We start from the raw sequence: 16,844 nt of genomic DNA on the forward strand, positions 1-16,844 counted from the left end.
TCTTTAAAAGGAGTGGCTTTCACACATTTTCATAACTGAAACAAACGAACAGAAATATAATATTTTATGACATTAAATATAGGAAATCAAATGTCAGCTGCCATAGATACAATTCCATCTGAACAGGGCATGGTTGTTCATTTATGTTTTCTTTCCAGCTGCTTAAATACTATAATAGTTGAATGTAGTGATTATAAGAGAGACTGCACAGCCTGGAAGCCTAACATATTCATTATCTGTTTTGTACAGAAAAGCATGCCAACCCTTGAGCTGAGCTGGCCCCATCTGAGTCATTGCAAAACCAGATGATGTAATTAACATACCTAGCACACACTGGGCATTGAGTAACCATTTGCTGCTGTGGTTATATGTAAATATTATGTTGATTAAGAAAGGCTCCCTGTCTCCAATTTGAGTTACAAATTATAGGATTCAGTAAAGCCAAAATTTCTGGAAAAAAAAAATTGAGTATCTGAGAAGGATTGTGGGAAATGAGACGTGCAGGGTTAAGTGCTTGGAGAATTTAAGGCTTTTACATGGTCTAGTTAGGATATGCATTCCGCTTCCTGGTAGCGAAGCTGTGGTCTGTTAAGCTGGCTGCTATGGGGTCCCTATTTTCTCTCATTAAATAAAAACTCCAATGATACCTTTACTGTTTTACCAATATAAACTCCACTAATGTAGCTCATCTTGTCCTCGGCACATCTCGTTCCTTTTGTCTTCTGTGAAAGTATACATAAGATGCAGCCAAGACCATGGCACTGTGATTTTCTTTTACTGAGCACTGAGGCATCTTTTCTTTCCTTTTGGAAACCTTGGTTCACATTTACTGAAATTCCAAGGAATTACAACTTGTATGGCCATTGACCTAGCAGCGAGGCTTTTGAAGTGCCCTAGAGTTACATGCAGCAGAGCCCTTAGGGACAAAACAGACTTCGCCAACAATAGAAAATGAATTAACATGAAGCTAGTGCTTAGTTTGGAGAGAGGTCACTGTATTGTTGAGCTTCAGAGATTCAATAATCAAGGCATCAAGGCCATATTAATGAATAAGGTGGTCTGAATGTTTTCTATCTTCCGAGATTTAGTCAACAAAAGCTAGATATTAGAGCAGGACAGGTGTTGCACTGCTTAGTAAAGATGTCATTAGACAGAACATAATGCAACTCAAATTAAACAAAGTAACAATGTAAGAGTAACTTGTTCCTATTAAAAGGAACTATCCCATAAAGACAGTTTGATATTAAACTCTGTGATCCATCAGAACTGTCACTATAGACACAACCTCTCTGAATAAATTCCAGCCCCCTCCTTTCTTCTATCATATAACAAATTACTATGGTGTCCACTCTGCTACTTTGACAAAAGACTTGAGATAATTAAGTCAGGAGAGTTTTCTCTGCTCAGTTTTGCTGGTTCATTTTCTTGTTTTTAAAGACAGTGTCTTGCTACGTTGCCTAGTCTCTAGTGGGAAGTAGAATCTCACTGTTGTTTTCAGTTGTTCATCCCTGGGGGTTTTACTGATGGAGAAGGTGTTTTAATGTATCTGTTAGCCATTTGTTTGTCTAATTCAGACACATCTCTGTTCAAGTCCTTCATTCACTCTTATTTTGGATTGTTTGGGGGAGTTCTTATCAACAGTATAAATTCCCTAAATGTTTCATATTTTAGCTCCTTGTTGGATATAAGGTTCTTATCCAGGGTGGTTAGGGGGAAAAGGTATGCAAATCAGAAAAGAAGAAGTCTGTCTTTATGGGTGAAAATAGTTGTATAGAAAGAAAATCCCAAAGACACCTTCAAGAAACTGGTACAACTAATGAACATATTAACTAATGTTTCAGAATACAAAATCAACAGAGAAAAATCAGTGGCAGCTTCACAAACAAGCAATGAGCTGACTAAAAAGGAAGGAGGAACTGAAAGGAAGGAGAAAATTCCCATCGTTCATTGGCTCAAAAGGAACAGAATAAATTAGCTGAAACCCACAGATACAAGGTCTGTACATCTGTGTGTGTGTGTTTGCACATGTGTTCATGCATGTGTCCATGTGAAGGCCCAATACTGACATCGAGACAGTCTTTCACTCAGCCCAGATCTCTCCATTGTTTGGGCTGGGTGAACAGCAAGCTCTGGGGATCTTCTTGTACCTACCTCCAGCATTGGAATTCCAGGTGTGCACCCTGACAGGTGGGTACTAGAAATTGAACTCAGGTCCTCATGCTGGCAAGCAGGCACTTACCTCGCGGAGCTATCTTCCTAGCTCATACTATACAGTCTTCTGCAAGAGGAACAAAGCTGAGGACATCAAATGTACTGACCTTCAATTATAGTACAAAATTACTGTAACCAAAAGAGGATGGTACTAATGTTGAAAACAGACACATAGACCATGGAACAGAGTAAAGAGCCAGAAATAAATCTATAGAAAGACAATCAACTAACAAAGGTGACATGGTTCTACCATAGGGAAAGTTTAGATCATTCAATATAATTGTTGGGATAGCTGTACTATGCAACCAGACATGAGAAAACTGGAAGAGTTCATAGGATGATACCAACATTAGGCCTCCAAAAACAAAACAAAAACAAAAACACAAAAACTCACCAACTTCTGGACCAGAGAGGTGGCTGAGTGGGTAAAATGCTTGGTGAGTGAAAGTGTCTAGAGAAAAAAGAGACAGGAAATGATGCAAATCACAAATGAGTGATTTTGGCCATCTGGATCCAATTAGCTTTAAGGAAGGACTCTTCAGAATGGCACTGAATATCATATGGAAAAAGTAAACCACATTGCATGCTTCTAAATAATATAACTGCAATAATTAATTCAAACTTATAAATATAACCTCAAAAATAAGTCATATGATTAAATTGTAATAATTAAGCCCTTGGGAAATTAAAAGTAGATGCTAGTTCAGTTTGAATATAGACTCTTGCTACCAAAAACACATGAAAATACCAACTAATGAGATAGCACAAAAAATAGACAATTCAATGTTCAAATATTTACTGTGTAAGACAAAAAACTCTCAGTGTGAGTCAACTCCTGCTTTGTATGAAAAAGCTATTTTGACTGAGGTTACTTTGTTAAACCATCTGAAGTAAGCCAGGATGAAAGTGTCTAAGTTATACATACATCTTTTTTTATTTAATTAATTTGTTCAGATTACAACTCAATTGTTATCCCATCATTTGTATCCTCCCATTCCTCCCTCCCTCCCGCTTTCACTCTATTCCCCTCCCCTATGGTCTATAACCAAGGTGGACCTCCTCCCTTACCATATGGTCATAGGCTAGCAAGTCTCATCTTGGTAGGCTGCTTATTCTTTCTCTGAGTGCCACCAGGCCTCCCCACCAAGGGGAGGTGGTCAAATATGGAGCACCAGAGTTCATGTTGGAGTCAGTCCCCACTCTCCACATAACTGTGGAGATTGTCCTGTCCATTGACTAGATCAGAGTTGGGGGTTCGATGTTTACTACTTGTATTGTCCTTGGTTAGTGTAATAGTTTGAGCAGACCTCCCTGAGCCCCGATCCACCCATCATGATGTTCTTCTTGTAGGTTTCTAGGACCCTCCAGATCCTTCTATTTCCCCATCTTCTATATTTCTCTTACGTAGAGCCCCAATGGGATGTCCTCAAATCTATCCCAATCTCCTGGTAAGTAAAGACTTTCATGGGACATGTCTTTTGGGCTAGTGCCCAAATAAGTTATACATATTTCTTATGCAGTTAGTGCCCATTACTTCTGTACACGTGCCTGCAAATGATACAATCCCGTTCTCTTCTGCGGCTAAGTAAAGCCCACTGTGTATTCATGCCACACTTTCCTTGTGTGTTCAGCTATTGATGGACACCTAGGATGAACTGAGAATCCAGCTGCAGTAAGCATGGATGTGCAGGTAAATATTTTTTAAAGAAGGTAGTAGCTGAGATTTGTTCAAACTTCAAACCCAAACAAAGAAATTCTGTAGTTGACCACTTGTGAGAATATTTTTTAATTTTTAAAAAGTTGCAATATTTTCAAATAGACTGTGAAATGGTGATGAGCATCTTCTTCACTAGTTTTGTGCATTATCTGGAAAGTTGTAGATATCATGAGTGTGCCCAGGGAGGTATCTGTCATATATGTAGTGACTGTGAAATGCTTTAAAATACACAGTGATATGTGTCTGTCTAGCTTTGGGTTACCTCACTCAGTATAGTATTTCCTAGTTCTACTCATTTATTTAGAAGTTCCATGATCTTGGTTTTCTTTACAGCTTTGCATTTCTACCAGTGTCATTACCCATTCAACAGCTGAAGGGTTAGTTGACATGGTTATCATTGATGGAAGAAATGCCACAAGGTTCCAGCCCTTGATGAAGAGCAGCAGGCAATAAGTAGCTGCTGGGAGAAAAGAATCAGTGTTTTCTAGAGATGAGCAACCTGCTAGATTATCCAATCTCAAGCAACAGCCTTAAACACAATCACATATGCACAACATCACATGGACTCAGCATGTTGTATTTATGTATAAAGATATATAAATACATATATATGTATATTGTCTATGACAATAATAATTTAAAAAGAAGAGCTCATGAGTTTGGAAGGGACTCTAAGGAACATGTGAGAAGTTGGTGAGGAAGAGAGAACAATAGAAATGATATAGCTAAAGCTCTCATGCATGAAATTAAAAGAAAAAGAAATATATAGTGAGTGATGCATTTTCTATTTTTGATATTTTTAGTTTATAGTAACTAGGTTTTGGAATGAGGTGTGTGTGTGTGTGTGTGTGTGTGTGTGTGTGTGTGTGTGTATGTGCGCGCGCTTTGGGATGTCTTTCTCAATCACTGCTCTATTTTTCAATTAGATGCCTGGCCAATGATCCCCAGGATCCAACCGTCTCTGCTGCCCTCTCTAAGCACTGAGGTTACGGGTATACAGAGACATGACCTGCTCTTACATGGGTATCAGGATCCGAACTCAGGTTTTCATGCTTGCATAGCAAAGACTTTATTTACTGAGCCATTTCTCCAGTCCAGGAGTGAGATTCCTGAGGCCTGGCTCTCAGTTTAATGTTCTTGTTATTCATGGAGTTTATAATTCACTTGAAATTCCTGCACTCAACTCTTGGGGTTTGTTCCAGGCAGTACTGATATTGTAAAAATAGAGACAAGAGATGTTATGGATTTTTCAAGTACGGCTCTTTCTCATTTCTGGCTATCATGGAGTCTGAACCATTTTTATTGATCAATAAATTTTATGTCCAAATAAAAATGTAGTATTTCGAGAGTTTACTTTCAGTAAGCTATAACATTAGGAGAAATTATAGACCAAAAAGAAATTTCAAAGAATTGACCAATGTTTTATAGTTTCAAAAAAAATATATGGGGCTGACTGTTCAACTACACCAGCATTTTCTCCATGCTGTTAAATTAATTGCCTTTAAAAGGGTGTTTGCAATGAGTTTCAATCAACTAGTCACCTATATACCAATTCCTTCTCTAGGTAATTGAAACCGATCTTGAGAAGTTTTCCCTGTGTATCATGTAGAGAACTGAATTTTTTAAACTGTAGGTGACTTCAGCTTAGACAGTATGTCTTGCCAATAAAGAAAGATATTCTCACAATGTATGTGTCATTAGTTTGTCACTGAGCCATGAGTAGGCCCAAATTCTTGCACAAAAATATCTCTTCAAAGTGAACTGATTACTTTCCTTGCCGTTGGCCATTGGAAACTGGTCCTGTCTTTTCTGAAGATCCAAATAGGGTTTGCCTCCTCACTGGGCACTGTTTGTAAAATGGATCCTCAAATGAAAGAGGGCATCAGGCTGCCCTCTCAATAATCTGCTACTTGTTTAATTAACTTAGATTAAATTGTTTTGGCATGAGCATGTTGAATTCTTTCTCAATCTTTGAACTAAATATTGCCTCACAGTATTTCCAAGAGGGCTTCTAAGATGGAAAAGATGTTAAAATACATTTTCTTAACATTTTTATAGATGGGTTATTTTTCTATTTTATTTGTGGAATGTGTGTGTGTGTGTGTGTGTGTGTGTGTGTGTGTGTGTGTGTGTGTGTGTAGTATATGGGTGCAAGTGCTATAGGAGGATGTTATTCAGTGGCCTGCTCTATCATTCTCCCTTACCCCATTGAGACAGGGTCTGTACCTGTGTCTAGAGTTGGGCTAGCTGCCAGCAAAGCCCAGAGGTCACCCTATCCAACTCCCAGAGCTAGGACAACAGGCACACTGGGTCCATGCCTGACTTTTTACATGGGCTGTAGGGATTTGAACTCAACACCCCATGCTTCCACAGGAAGAGCACATATTCACTAATCCATCCCCCTAGACCTTGCACATCACTTTAGTGTACCTCCTATGTTTTCATAATCCCTTAATAATTCTATTCCACTGGCGTGGTCCGGATGGAACTGACTCCTTTTGCTGATCCTGCCAGTGTATCATGTGAGACAAATATAGCCAGAACGAGGACCCCATCTGTGTGGTCAGAAACTTGTGTAGCAGTGCTCATGTGACTCAAGGTGGATCCATAGAGTGGAGCCCTTTTTGGGAAAAGACCTTGGATTTTTCTCAGCGAGAGGGAAGCAACTGGAAATGCCTCTCTTCACAGTGGAGAGAACAAAGAGGATGCTGCAACCAAGAGAAGCCTAGGGGAAGAGAAGGAAAAGTCTTGATAGCATCCTCCCTGCTCTCGTCATGTTTCACGGCTGCATGCAGACTCATGGTTGTTGATTTAGCACATTGTCCCTCTTTTTCGTTTGGCTAATTTGAATGACTTCTCTCTGCTGCAATCAAAGGGAATTCAAGACCTGGCTGAGGAGGAGGAGGAGGCGTTGTAAGAGAAGGAGACTGAGGAGTGAGCTCTGCCGTCCTTTGCAAACCGAACACTAGTATTAAACACTAGCTGCATTTAGATAATCTGAGCATTTACTGGGCATGCTGAGCCATACTGGGCACCCCCACTGTGCCTTATCTTATCCAATGCTCAACATATAAAAATTCAGAAAATAAACTTTATGAGCTTGTTTTCTCACTGAGTCATCCTGTCCTTAATAACTTAGATATTTGTAAGGAGCTCAAAATTAAGAACTGCTTGAACTCCATCTTTTGTTTTCCTGGAGGAAGCTGAACACAGCTTCCTTAAGCACTGGGTGTCACCGTCTCAAAGACAAAGGCAGTAGAAACCCACAAACAAATGTCCAATAATTTAGGACTTGTAGCAGCTGTTACAATGATTTGTCTTTTAGTGTGGGGATTTTCCTGGTGTTGCTGGTCCCGGGGGACAGAGCTGTTTCTGAACATGGGCATTGCAACTGTCAAGGATCTTCTCTTTACAGAACTACTGTTGTGAGCTCTCAGTGCTAAGGGGAAATCTAATTCTCTGAATGGCACTTGGCTCAGCCTCATGTGACTCACTGTGGATTGGGTCCCACTGGTTGTCTTTCCTAAGGATTAACCCGGAAAAAAAAGACTCCAATGTTCTGTTTGGGAATAAATGAAGAGTAGCCATCTGGCTGCCTTATTGCTCCATCTAAACTTTGGGGCAGATCCTGTGTTTGAGCTGATATGCCTTTATTAGACAGCAGAAAATAGGAATACATCCTGATGAAAGGAACGGTCTCGGTGCCACTCCATTAAAACAAAAAAGAAACTGGTGTGACGTATAGGTTGTAAATGCATCACACGGGTAATCTCAATACATCAGCAACTATTCCTATAAAGTAGGTCCAGTTATCAAGTTCAACTCACAGTCAAGGAAACCAAGGCCCAGAGTGGTTACACAAGTTGACGCGAGCCTACAGCTGGAACAGCAAGTTAGAGGACAGGGAGGGTTCTACTCGGAACTGATTGAAGGCTGCTCACCTGCAAGCCGGGTAATAGCCCCTTCCCAGGATACACTGCAGTAGAAAGAGCGGCACCTTCCCAGGATACACTGCAGTAGAAAGAGCGGCACCTTCCCAGGATACACTGCAGTAGAAAGAGCGGCACAGAACAGCGGCAGCTGGCCTTCTCCACCATCAACTCAGGCATTAACCGTCTTTGCAACTCCGGATAAATCAATCTCATCTCCCCAGGCTTGGGTTTCTCTGTGTGAGATGAATGTGGGAAACCATTTAGAATGGATAGTCTCTAAGTCTCTGGCTCTGTAACTATTGCCCCATGAGCTCGGATGTGCGGGTGTGCCTGACCACATACGCCTGCATACACATGCACAGGCATGTATGCTTGCCTGCATGCACATGGCACTTCCCAAGGCAAACACTTTATTGTGCTGAAAGGGTCCACCATCATTTGATGCTAAACTCTGGACTCTAGTGACTCCTAACATTTATTTGCAGCAGCCCCCTCCAGAACATAAAAGCAATTTTAAAAGCTGCCAATCAAACAGGAAGACAGAAACAAAGAAAGGAAGGAGGGAAGAAAGGAAAGAAGGAAAGACAGTGAGAGAAAGAAAATGTTTGCTAATGCATGTTAATGTTAACAGCAAAAGGAAAAAACAAACAAACAAACAAACAAAGCAACCTCACACTGAATGTTCCCCTTTAAACTGTTTTCTGAAATGTTTACTTGAAAACTTTGGTTTGGCTTATGTGTTTTGGGATTTTTCTCCAGTTTTATGATAGGAAAGAGAAAATGTCAAAGGTGGACCACAAAACCCAGCAGGAGGTACCCAGAACATCCTGAGGATGTTGTCACCTAGGGAAAAAAAAAATTTACTGCTGCACAGATGTAGGATGTATTCTCATCCTAGGTTCTTCTTTTTTTCTGTCACTTTAACACAGTTGTCACAGCGTGTAAAATCTTACCGTCGGTACCATGTTACCTGCACAGCTTTAGAGCAAAACGTATCAGAAGTGTCTGAGAAAAAGAATTGCATTATTTTTAGTTGCTGCTGAGATAGATGCACCACGAATCAGGTGGAGAGGACAACTTGGAAGAATGGAGCTGGGAGTGCTAAAAATATTGCTTCCCCAGCAACTGAAATTTTAAGCAAAAACTTAGGAAGAGCCAGAGAGGGAGATGAAGTTAGCATTTATATCTCTCAGCTGCTGTTTGTTTGCGCTCAATACCAGGAAGAGCCGAGCACAGGGCGCTAACTCCAGGCTGTGGGGGATTCCCTGTGAACAGGCAAGGTTTAAAGAGACAGTTTTGAACGGGGTGGAGGGGGGGAGGGCTGTGCGTTGGGGGATAAAGACTTGTCTATTGCATCTAGTACCCAGAGCAAAGCTTGTGTGGAGAATGGCCGGGAAATCCAAGTCCTTTCTAGAAGCAGCCTTCTCTCTGAGTGTGAGCCCAGCAGACGCCATGAGCGCTGTTGCAAGAAAGCAAGACTGTGTTTCACACACGTGTTTCCCATTGATATCTGGAGACAGCCCAGTAGCTGGGAGTCAGCTTGACAAAACCGGATCGAAGTAGAGGCAGAGTAGGGTTTCAAAGCAGGCAGTGAAAGGACGGGAATGCTGTTCAGGAAATTCTTCAGGCATGGGCAGGGACTTGGCTACAGTTGTGCGGCTGGAAAATCTGACTGGGGCAGCTCCTGAGTGCAGGCAGGGCCTGCTCACATGGGCGGGCTGAGTGGCTTGCCTCCATCAGAGCTTCTCAGCTTTCCCCGGGACCACGGGGGACTTTCATCTGCCACCCTGTGAAGCACACAAGAGAGGTAGGGGACAGTGCGGTTCTTGCCTTTCCAGCCTTGCTTCCTGAGCCTTGCCTGCTGTTTGTTCACAAACACTGGGGGGTCGGGAGTGGGGAGAGAGGCCGCGTGCTGTTATGTGTTAATTAACACATTTCAGTCTCATCTTCTCTGCAGAGGGAGTTGGCGCGTCTCATGTTGTTTGACCCCCCCCCCTCCCCAAAGGGCCTTTGAGATTTGAGTTTCAACAGCTCTTTTGAAAGTTAGCACTCCCTAGCTAACAGCACTGGGGAAGAAAAAGTGTGTGTGGATCCCTGTGTTGTCACCCTGTTCCAGAGGACTGGAAGGTCCCCTTTCTGCTTCACGGGACACTTGGTTGACTGCAAGGATAATGTCTAATGAAACTGCTCCCATTCTTAATGCTATAAGCGGTTTAAAAGGGGGTGTTCCAAGCAGGAAACAGCTCTGTTTTTGGAAGGAATCAGAATTTGAAGTTTTTATTTTGGAATACACTTTTCTTTTTTGGAGGGTGGGGGGTAGGAACAGATGTGCGTGTAAGGGTTCCTGGTGCTGTAAATTCATATGTGAATTTGACTTTCTTATGCGAGATTTGAATAGCAGTAATGTATTTGCCTAGAAATATGCTGAGTTTTTATTTTCTCTGCTTTTATTCGGTGGAAGAAACAACTTGCAGTTTAATAAATACCTCTGTATATTATAACAGATAATGGAGCCATAGTAGAAAACAGCAGTTTTATTTTTATTTTCACCCAACTAAAAAATAGTGCACTACAAATATTGAGTAATTTTTAGCAGAAGAGAACCTTGGCTTTTCTCTTCAACTTTAGTTCTTTCTCATACCTATGCACTGTATTGTGATAACTATAATAGCCCTCCTAGGAGTGCTCGATTACTCTTTTCTGTGTTTGTATTTAGAAAACAAGCCATACAATGCCACTGTCTTTAAGAGCTTGGCTCAGCTCATATAAGTTTGGACTAAAGCTCATCCATCCTGCTGTGGGGTCACTCGCTGATCAGGCCATGGCAACAGAGCTGCCTTCCAGAGGGGACTGGGGCAAGAGCCTGCCTGGGGGGGAAAGAGATGAAAGGGTGAAGTCCTCGCATGCTGTTAGCAAAGAGCTCCTAGATCTTGTGGGTGTGAACTGAGTGTAAGTCAGAATCCTGACCCTCCCTTTCAGGCCTCTTGTAAGTACTGAGTGAGGAGGCAGATGAAGGAAGAGTAGATGCTGGGATGTCTGGCTTTCCCCAGCCCTGGCCCTAAGATGAGTAGGCAGAGGTCAGTGCTGTTGGCACACTTTTCAGATTGGCATCTGGGACTTTACTTCCCCTCTAGTGATGTTGGAGGATGGAGTCTCAGCCATGAGTGACACCTCACACATGTTTTCCTGATGAGCCTCATCTTTTTGTTGAGAGGGGTGGAGCTGGGTAGGGTGGGGCAGGGTGGGGCAGCTTAAAGAATTTCAGGACTCCCTACAGGCTAGGGAGTGCAGTTAGAAGTCAAGATGGACCACAGCTCTCTTTTCTAATGCCCAGGCAGAATAGTAACCAGGCTAAACCACAGCCAAGCACCCACTGCCAGTAATAGAGGCAGAGAGTGATCTGGAATGTCACCCCTTCTAAATTTAGTACGCGTCAAGCTTTCTGCAGAAAAAAAGGCGTGACATAGCAACTCCAGGTTGCAAGATTGTGTAGAGCAGTGCCCAAACTGGGAAGAAACTCTGTAGATTCTCTTTTCAGAAGAGGGAAACTGAAGTTCTCTTGCCTTTTGAAAGGGGTGGGCGGGGGAGCGGAGAAGAGGGTCGAGAAGAAGAAATCTGGTGCAAAGGTAGATCCAGTGAGGACAGAGCTGGGCAAAATAAGCTTGGAGCATGGAGGGAGGAGATCTCAGCACAGGAACTTAGCACACTTATTAGAATCTACCAGACACTGCTCTGCTGGGATTTACATAAAGGCAAATCATGGCCTCAGTGCACTAGGCTGCTTTACCTTCCTCACAAGGAGGAACATTATGGTTAGCCTGCCCTGCAATGCCTTCTGGAAGTAATCAGAAAGCACATTTTGTAAGAATAGCATTACCCAGAGGGCTCAGATTTCCTAAGCAGGAGAGAACAGGCTCTTGGGGCCTTATTTTAGCCTGTATTTGTTCCTTGTGGAGCTATTCCTGCAGGAACATTGAGTGAAGGGACCAGGTGGACATGAGCAAGTCACTACGGGGATAAAGCTATTCCAGGCTCTGCTAGAGACCTACTTTATTAAAACAAAGTTTTGAAAGTGAAGACCATGCTATGTGTTTGCTTTTTTTTTTTAGAGCAACAACAACACAATAATATTTTTTTTTCTGCAGAGATATATGTCTGATAGATGATTGTAATAGATACAGAGATATAAATAAAGGGTAGATAGAAGACAGGTGACAAAGACACAAAGACTGATGTGGAAAGAGAATAGAAAATAGATTATTAGATAGATAGATAGATAGATAGATAGATAGATAGATAGATGATATATATGATATAGATAAATGATAGATAGATAGATAGATGATAAATAGATAGATAGATAGATAGATAGATGATAGATAGGTAGACAGACAGACAGATAGATGAGAGATAGAGAGGGAGATATGAACAGAGAGAAATGATAGTATATAGATTGCTACAGGAAGACACAGAGATAGAGAGAAGAGTCATAGACTAGATCCATGGTAAATGAAAAATAAGTATAAGATGACTGAATAGAAGGGATAAGTAAGACGGTAGAATACATAGATGATCAGCAGACACCCAAGAGGGCGGGTAGAGAGATGATAGGTAAGTATGTTGGTAGAAAAGATAGATAATAGATGTGTAGGAAGACTAGTTAAGGAGATAGGTAATTAGACTCTATAGATCTTGGTGACAGATAGGATGATGGACAGATAGATGATGGATGATGGACAGACAGTTGATAGATTTACTATGGAAGCCAAGAACTGGCATGGTGTTAATCAGTCTGTAGCTGGAGCCCCAGGAAATGAGGTGGTATCACTCAGAGGGGGAAAGTCAAAAGGCAGATGTAACTCACAGTCTGAGACCTAGGGCTTTTTGAAACAGGAAAGGGAGTTCCAATAGGGACAGTGCTGATCCAAGCTTGGGAACCTGAGGGCCCAAAGCCAGGGAACTACAGGTTTGCCAACAGAAGACACTCCTGAGAGATGCTGTTCCCGACAGGCCTGGCTTTAAAGAGTCTCCAGGCAACTCGAAAGGAATGGCTGTGGAATGCTCTATTCTGGTAGAGCCCAGATACATAACATTTATTCCATATGTGGGGATTTTGCAGGAGATTTCATTAGAAAAAGGAGTTTGAAAGCTGTGCCTGTGATGACTGCATTTAGCCATCAGTTTTTCAAAGCCTGCTTGTAGTCATCTAAGCATGAAAGGGGTTGTTTTCACACATACAGTTGTAGATTAGATGTAAGAAAGGATTATGGCAGAGAGCCTGCTTTCTACTGCTTTCTCAGAGGAGGCGTATCCTCTTTTCTTCTCTATGTGTCATGCACGAGGCAGGGAAGCAGTAAGAAGACTAAAGGGAGATTATTTGTCCTCCTAACATCGAGAAGGAATGTCCTTCATTGCAGTCTTGCCCTGATGCCTCAAAGCACATGGTCAGAATTGGGTCAAAAACTCACTGGTCAGGTGCTGCTCCCATGGAGTAATGCTGCAAAGACTGTCTTTGGCCAGTCTTTCAGTCTCTGAGACTGGATTAGAAATCATAAGCTCTGAGATAAAGGGCTCTTTGACTATTGATGTGAATCAAAGGGCATTGTTAGCACCTAAAAATAGGGAAAAGTCTATATGAGTTGGGTTTCAGATAGTGTTGGCTATAATTCTTCATATATATATAAAAAAAGTACCCAACTAAATACATTTGAACTCTTTACCCAAATGGACCATGTCTTCTGTTGGTAAGATGTAAACCCTAGGACCAGAGAGAGAATCACTTGCTAAGTAGCACAGGCAACCTTCATAGACACAGTGCTTGTGGGTTCTTGGTGCCAAGAATGGGCTGTAAGCTTGATTTAAATGTACTGGCTCAGTAATGATGTGCAGCTAAACTTTAGAAGACATACTAGATGGAGGAACATTATAATGGGGTCTTAGTAAGGGAGGACCCCTCAGAAACCCCCAATGTCCACAGTTCTGAAAAAAAACACCGAGACTGAAGTGAAAATTGGAGAATCCCCAGTTCTAAAAGGTCTCACCCTCAGATTCTGCCCAAGCCAAGTCAAACCATGGGTCAAGAATGGGGCTTGTGAAATGCCAGTTTGACTTTTGCCTAGTGCAGGAATCCTAGTATAGACTGTGGGTGCCAAAGGCCTGAAAGATGTGGCACAATGTTTTGAGTGACAGCTGTTTCAGTACTGTTTCTTCTGTCAAGCATTATCCACAGGAGCCCAATGTGCCCATGTGCACTGCAGAACCCCTTGTCTTCCTCATGGCCTCTGAAACCACATACAATGTGCTGGTGGTACCTGGGATAGAAATGGGCTTTGAAAGTAGTGGTGGTAGAAATCTCTAGAAGTCCTTGGCTCCACTATTATCTTGATCTCGGGTTTAGAAGGATGCTCATGATTTACAGTTTCTTTAATGCTTCTCAAAAACCTATGATTTCTCTACTTCCAAGGCTCTCCCCTTTTAAGAGTACCTCTTCATCCACTGTCCCAAGTCTGGACATCTTGAAGTACTTTATCCATCCTTACCAATGCAGTTGTCTTTAAGCTCCTTGGTAATCCTCTAGTTACCCTCTGTTTGACAAAAACCTATTGTTTTGAACTTTACTCCAGTCATCTAAGCAAGAAAAGGTGGGTGCCAGGGACAGGATGTACAGCAAATACATAAAACTAGACGAAATGACCATGTCACAGTAAAAGAGCAGTAAAGCCGAGTATTGGGCTGAAGCTCCATTAGCATTCAGACTCTGTGACCTGAGGCAGCTGTCATCATCAGCTTGGGCCCCAGTGTCCTGGTCTTTAAATGGACTAAGATAACATCTGCTTTATGATGTGTTGGGAATGCTGTGTATGGGATATATAGAACATGAAACCCTCTGCAGAGTAAGCATTTACAGATTTATGGATCTGCGGGTCAATGCTAACGACTGTGGCATCAAGTAAACTGAGATTTGAAATATCCAGATCATGGCATGAATCAGGCCAAGAGAGGAGGCTTGCTGTTGAGCTGTTCAGCATCCTCTGTGTGCATTCCCTCTGAATGCACTACAGATTCCACTGTCCCTGTGACTTCACCTTTGCTGCCACATGGAAAGGTGACTGTCTTCATTATTGCTTCAGATTCCTGTTGCCAAATGTGAGCCACCTCCTCTAGAGCAAAACTTGTAAGCTCTGGCCCTTGACCTGACTCTCAGCTGTGCCTGCAGAACTCAGAGAGGACTGTGTCACCACGGTTCACTTCCTGTATAAATCCTATGAGATTGGTTTGGTAGCAACTCTTTTCTGATGGCTGTACTAATGTGGGAGTTGTGTAAGCGGCTGTGGATACAAATGCTTTTATTCTTCTTTTAACCAATAAAGCAATGGTGCCTATTAAAGCAAGCAAAATTCCCTGATAAAGACCAGACTGTCAAGGATCAGAGACTCCTTCTCTGTACAAAACACATTTCCAATTCCTCTGATAGGATCAGAGTCACTTGTGAACACCCTGTCTTCCACAGGATGTGTTTTGAATGCCTGCAGGCCCTGCCACTGCTTGCCAAGGTTGAAGTGGTCAGGCACTAATTCTGCTTTCACTGAGCCTCGAGTTAATAAGTAGCAGGGTGAACTGTGTTCTTCAAGCAGATCCGTAGACAGCCGCCTGCTATAATAACGCTGACTGGGATGTAGACTGGGCATGATACATTTCATGAAAGAAAATTGCTGAAAGACAGAGTCATCTGAAAACAGAGCTGCCCTGTTCTTCCTTTGCCAGTGTGTCCCTGTGGCTGTCTTCTCTCTTCTCTTTTGTTAAGATCTTTCTAGTTCTTTCTCTTTATTTCTTTATTCAGTGCCACCATCATGTCTCTCCCTTGTTTTCTCCTGTTGAGTACCCGTTCATCACGGCCAACATCTGCCTGCGTTAGCCAGCTGGGTACAGTAAGGGGTGAGTCCAGGCTGTGTAACTTTGACAGTGTCATGACAAACATTAGTTCCAAAGTGAACTGTGCACTTTACAAAAGATTGTAGTGACATTATTTGAGAAAGCTGCTCACAATATATTATACACTGGGGATCAAAATAACAGAATTCGAACCAACAACCCATGTGCTGTTCTAGAAATTCATTTTTGGTGACAAAGTGATTTTGTTTTGATTTTCTTTGTTAAGAAGGGATTTTAACTCTATAACCCAGGTTGACCTCAACCTCCCAATTGTCTGCATAGGCTCTGGAGTGCAGGGATCATTGCTGTATATAGCCATACTCAGTGTTTTTTGTTTGTTTTTGTTTTGTTTTGTTTTCATTTCTATTTATTTGCTTAGCTATATCCTAACTTAAAGTGAAAATGAGTTTTTTTCCATTTCTATTCATTTGCTTAGCTACATCCTAACTTAAAGTGAAAATATGAGTTTCTAGATGACTCAGTAAAGCAAAAGCTATGCATCTGCAGTATTCCTTGTCATGGCACCATGGCAGATGGGCTCAGAGCAGCTGTTCTTCCTTTGAATGGCACATGTCTCCTTCCCCCATTTGTGCTACTGATAAGCATTTACATGGCTCATACTTATGTGCCTCAGTAGAGTTCCTCAATGGAACTCTGGAACACAGTGACTTGAAGGACCCTTTCTCACCTCAGTGGGATTCACTGGACGGAAAACAAGACATCATTAAAGTGTGGCTTAATTCTCCAAGCGAGACCACCATTGAGATGGGCTGAGTGTCTTATAGAAGAGAGATGCAAAAGCTACCATGTGGCTAGAAGTAGAAGGCTCACAGTGAGTAGCAACTGGAGTTAAATGTTATAATTGGAGAAATCAGATGAATTGCTGTATCTAGGGGTGGGGATTGTTTAAGAAAGGACGTGAAGGGCCGGAGAGAGGGCTAAGGGCTAAGCAGTTAAGAGTATGTACTGTTTTCCTGAGGACTCAACTTTGGTTCCCAACACTTCTGTTGGATAGCTTAATACTACCTATAACTCCAACTCTAGATGACCCA

General features: G+C 42.0%; 1 protein-coding gene and 1 long non-coding RNA gene across 4 annotated transcripts in view; one reads left to right on the top strand and one right to left on the bottom strand.

Moving 5' to 3' along the window:
• Positions 1 to 16,844, bottom strand: part of LOC311585807 — a 948,711-nt gene that overhangs the window by 651,702 nt on the left and 280,165 nt on the right. The gene's annotated exons all lie outside the window — the stretch shown is intronic.
• The window catches only part of SGCD (sarcoglycan delta), a 916,564-nt gene that overhangs the window by 527,140 nt on the left and 372,580 nt on the right, over positions 1 to 16,844 (top strand). Inside the window, exon 1 of one of the 3 annotated variants that reach the window (XM_084761367.1) lies at positions 9,423 to 9,667. The exons of the other annotated variants lie outside the window; for them this stretch is intronic. The gene's annotated coding sequence lies outside the window, so the exon portion shown is untranslated. Of the gene's footprint in view, positions 1 to 9,422; positions 9,668 to 16,844 lie in introns of those variants that run through there. 3 annotated transcript variants of the gene reach the window in all.

This window comes from Acomys minous (assembly GCF_964271855.1).
Source record: "Acomys minous genome assembly, chromosome: 16".
Classification (NCBI taxonomy): domain Eukaryota; kingdom Metazoa; phylum Chordata; class Mammalia; order Rodentia; family Muridae; genus Acomys; species Acomys minous.